This window comes from Trachinotus anak, unplaced genomic scaffold, assembly GCF_046630095.1.
Source record: "Trachinotus anak isolate AG129_WGS33_773 ecotype Australia unplaced genomic scaffold, CSIRO_AGI_Tana_v1 ptg000056l, whole genome shotgun sequence".
Taxonomy (NCBI): domain Eukaryota; kingdom Metazoa; phylum Chordata; class Actinopteri; order Carangiformes; family Carangidae; genus Trachinotus; species Trachinotus anak.
In genome coordinates this window covers 147,501-152,500 of record NW_027273907.1, presented here as the reverse complement: position 1 = coordinate 152,500, position 5,000 = coordinate 147,501, and the positions used below count along the sequence as shown (strand labels likewise).

Here is a 5,000-nt window from a genome sequence, read left to right as displayed (position 1 = left end):
GAGCACTTCCGCGTCATCCATGACAGGCAAGTTAAAGTTTGCCGCTTGTGTATACAGCCTGGCCACATTGTCAGAGACTGTCCCACTTTTATTTGTTTTAAATGTGGGAAACAGGGGCATTACGCACGAGAGTGTGATGCGGAGGGGAAATGTGCTCTGTGCAAAGAAAAGATCTCCCTGTGTGTGTGTGGAGAGCCGGGGGAGGACGCCGAAGAGCCGTCATACTCCGACGTCTCTGACGAGGAGGAGAGAGAGGCGGAGGACGGCGCCGATACGGGGAGAGAGGAGGATGGACGGAGAGGCGGCGTCGAGAGGGAGGAGCCGGGAATGACCGGAGAGACCCACGAGGAGGGAAACCGTGACTGTGGGGAATCGAGAGGAGACGAAGGAGGGAGAGACTCTGATAATCCAGCACCACAAAATCCAGACAATTATGCTGGCTTTGGAACGCGGGCAGCAAATGAAAAAGACGGGAAAGCTGTGTCGGACGGGTCTGAGGGCGAGGAGGGGATGGACGTCAGCGCAGAGACCATCAGACAGCTGAAGAGAAAGAAGAGGGCGAAGGAAAAGGAGAAGATGAAGGTTAAAAAGTAGAGGTATGGCTGCTGCTCTGCTATTCTTTTTTGTTTTATGCCTTATGTTGCATATTGCTTCGTTTAACTGTAACGGTCTAAGAGGAAAAACGAAAGCGGAGTTGGTATTTAATGCCATAAAAGCAGAAGTACTGTGCCTGCAAGAGACTCACTGGACTGACGAAGTTTTTAAAGATATCAGCTCACTGTGGAGAGGCAAAATTATTGCAAATAATATGAGTCACAGAGCATGTGGTGTTGCTATCTTGGTAAAAGAGGAGACATTGACTGACATACAGGTAGTCCACAAAGATGACAAAGGGAGGTTGCTTGTCATTGAATTTAATTTTTGTAACATTAGGTTTAGATTAATTAATGTCTATGCACCAAATATTGAAAAGGAAAGAAGAGAAATGTTTGATAATTTGAGGACTTTTTGTACTGAGAGATGTATTTTGGTTGGTGATTTTAATTTATGGTGTACAAGGCTGGATGGGTCCAGCAGTGTTAATTTCAGAAACGATACTTCAAGGAGTGTTTTATTTGATGTTATGAATAAGGAAGATTTAGTTGATGTATGGAGGGATATGTATCCAAACAGGAGAGAATACTCAAGAAAGCAAATGGTTTTGGGAAAAGTGAAACAAAGCAGAATAGATTTAGTTTTGATTAAAAGAAATATTTTGAGTTGGGTTTTGAATGTAAAATATAAGTTTTTGGGTTTAAGTGATCATGCTGCTTTAACTTTTGGTTTTGGGGTGAGATGTGAAGGGAGGGGAGGGGGGGTTTGGTGTTTAAACTCTTGTTTGTTAAAAGAGGAGGAATATAGAAAAATTATTTCAAGACTTATAAAAAATGAGCAAGAAAATACTTTATTTGAAGACGATGTTTGTTTATGGTGGGAACAGATGAAGAATAAAATAAAAAGAACAAGTATTAGATTTGCAAAAAAGAGGAACTTTGTGAAAAAGAAAGAGGAAAATGAAGTGAAAGAAAAATTAATAAAAGAGCTGGAAAGACTGGAGGAGGATCCGAATCGGGATAGGACATACTTTATGAAATTAGAAGGTGAGATAGAATATTATGAGAGAGAAAAATATGAGGGAGCAGTTATCAGAAGTAGGGCTCAGTATGCAGTTGAGGGAGAAAAGTGTACAAACTTCTTTCTCAACTTGGAGAAAAGTAAACAGGTAAAGTCTTATATAACGGAGCTAGAAAGTGAGAATGGAGAGAGAGTGACAGATTTTGTAGGCATTTTGGAGGTAGTGGAAGCTTTTTATGCAAAACTGTTTCAAAAGGAAGGTATAGTGCAGGAATGTGTGGATGAGATATTAGATACTGTTGATGCCAGAATATCAGATGAAAGTAAACAAATGTGTGACGATGATTTGACAATTGATGAAATTAAAATAGCTATAGAGCAAATGAAATCCAGCAAGAGTCCAGGTTCAGATGGCCTGACACATGAATTTTATAAGGTTTTTTCTGATATATTGGTGCCAATACTGTTGAAAGTGTATAAGTGTATGGAGGAAAGGAAAACGGTTCCAGAGTCAATGGCAACAGGGGTTATTACTATCTTGTTTAAAAAAAGAGGGAGTCCGTTTAAATTAGAAAATTACAGGCCTTTAAGTCTGTTGAACTCGGACTACAAGATTTTAACAAAAGCTTTAGCCAATAGATTGAGGGACGTGGTAGGAGAAATAATAGCACCAACACAAGCTTATAGTATACCAGGTAGGGACATCACTGATGTCATATGTACAATTAGAGATGTAGTCAATAGTATGAATAATGATGGTGAGGGTGGTCTAGTCCTGAATTTAGACTTAAATAAAGCTTTTGATAGGGTTGAACATGGGTATTTAGAACAGGTTTTGGGCAAATTTGGTTTTGGGGATAGGTTTGTTAATTGGATAATGTTGCTATATGCAAATGCTAAAAGTTGTGTGAAAATAAATGGTATGCTCACTGATGTTTTCCCAGTACAACGGTCAGTCAGACAAGGCTGTCCTCTTTCAGCCTTGCTCTATTCTTTAGCAGCAGAACCATTGGCAACACTATGTAAAAAAGACATTTCTTTACAAAGCATTCAAATACCATATAGCACAAATAGTCTAATTCATCAATTTGCTGACGATACAACCTTTACTGTCAGAACCATAGAAAGTGTAAAAGGAATAATGAAACATGTTGAAACATATGGGAGAGCATCAGGAGCAAAAGTAAACATAGAAAAATCAGAAATTATGTGTGTAGGGCATACAAATCCAGAAGAGTGTGAAATTCCTTTAAAGATAACGAGAGACTTCATTAAAATATTGGGTGTGAACATAGGAGTACAGAGTAAGGAAGCGAGAGATGCCACATGGACTGGTATATTGAATAAAGTTAAACAATTATTAAATTTGTGGTCTATGAGAGGGCTGCGATTAAAAGGTAAGGTTGTAGTCATTAACTCATTGCTTCTATCAAAATTTAATTATGTGATGGGAGCTCTAGATCTCCCTGAGTGGGTTTTGAATGAGGTGAGAGCTGTAATAAGTAAGTTTCTGTGGAGAGGAAAAGGAGTTAAAATATCTATGAAGACATTAATAGCAGGGTATGGAGAGGGAGGGCTAAAACTGATGGACTTAGATGTTAAACGAAAAGCATTGAGAATAAAGGTGGTTAAAAAATATCTATATGGTAAGGAGGAGTATGGTTGGAAAGGGTTCTTTAAGGATTTTCTGTGTAAAAGTGGAGGATGTGGGGACAGTGGGATCTTTATGAGATTCAGAAAGAATATGTTGGAAAATCTTCCTGTGTTTTATCAAGAGGTATTTCTAGCTTGGGCAGATTTCATTGAGCACCTGAAATATGACTGCAAAACAATAAATCAAATATTAGATCAGCCAGTATTTATGAATCCACAAATAAAAAACAGTGGGAATGTTTTGTATGACAAAGTTTTCATACAAGCAGGATTAAAACAAGTGAGAGATTTTGCTTATGAGTATGTGCCTGGCTTCTTGCCAAATAGAGCCATTTTTGACAGTGTTGTGGAGATAGACGAGGAGGTAGGTAGAACTAAGGTGGATAATGTGATTAAGTGCATAAAAGGAAGCTTACCGGATATATGGATTAAAACAATAGAGAGGGAAACAGTTCAGGTAGGAAAGAGTGAGCTACCAGATCTGTACATTGATCAGATTGATGGGAAAATGCTCTTTAATAAAATAAAAGTAAAGATGTTGTACACGTTGATGCTGATGAAAGAAATCAAGACCCCAGCATCAGAAAATGTTTGGTTGAAGGTATTTCAGGATCTGAATGTGAAAGAAATTTGGAAAAATTTACATGTCAAGTACAATAGCATAGACTGTGAAAATTTGGACTTCAAACTCAGACAAAACAGAATATACACGAATGTGGTCATTCACCAAATTAATAAAAATGTAGATCGGTTTTGTGATGTTTGTAAATCAGATCCTGAAACACTGATGCATTTGTTTTTTGAATGCAAGGAATTAAAGAACTTTCAATTGAAACTAATAACCCTGATCAAAAACAATTGGAAATTAGATCTGATAGCGAATGATTGGAAGAAAGTTTTCTTTTTTGGTTCAAGTAAAACATCAAAAACTGTGAATGTTAATTTGTTTAATTTTGTATTAAGTCATGCTAGATATGCAGTATGGCTAAGGAGAAATTTAGCACATTTTGAAGGGAAGAGGATAGAAGTGTTAGCTTTGTTTGTATCGGTATTAAGGAAAGATGTTGCTTTGCGATGGAACTTTTTGAGTAGGAGTTTGTTTGAGGAGTTTTTTGTGCAAGGCAGTAGCCTTATTTCTATTGATGATGGAGGTAGATTTCATATTAATTTATGATTTTTATCCTTTGTGCTTTGTTTTGTTGTTAATGTGTATGTATATGTAAATATTGTGTTCTGAAAAGCTTTGTATATTTTCATAATAAAAGAAAAAAAAAAAAAAAAAAAAAAAGCACGCCCGATCTCGGAAGCTAAGCAGGGTCGGGCCTGGTTAGTACTTGGATGGGAGACCGCCTGGGAATACCAGGTGCTGTAAGCTTTTTCACTTTTCTGTGCAAACAACAGAGGACGCTGCTGCTTCAGTAAACAGCACTGACTGTGCCACTGCTCAACTGTCAATCACTGTGCAGACAGTTCAGCTCACAGTGCACAAACCACACTTTCATATTATCACATTACACAGTTGACAAGTTGAGAGAAAGAAAGAAAGAAAGAAAGTCGAGCAAAGACACCCGCGCTTGACATACACAGCCATGTCTGTGATGGTGTGGATCATCATGTATAAAGGGGGTAGTTGTCACTTGCTCTGCGGCTTACGGCCATACCACCCTGAGCACGCCCGATCTCGTCCGATCTCGGAAGCTAAGCAGGGTCGGGCCTGGTTAGTACTTGGATGG

The 5,000-nt window shown here is 38.4% G+C and overlaps 1 non-coding gene across 1 annotated transcript in view; it reads left to right on the top strand.

The window, feature by feature from the left end:
* Nucleotides 1-4,914: 4,914 nt before the first annotated feature.
* The window catches only part of LOC139616322 (5S ribosomal RNA), a 119-nt gene continuing 33 nt past the window's right edge, over nucleotides 4,915-5,000 (top strand). The window contains exon 1 of the ribosomal RNA XR_011687994.1: nucleotides 4,915-5,000. This exon is cut by the window's right edge and continues 33 nt beyond it. This is a non-coding gene — a ribosomal RNA (5S ribosomal RNA).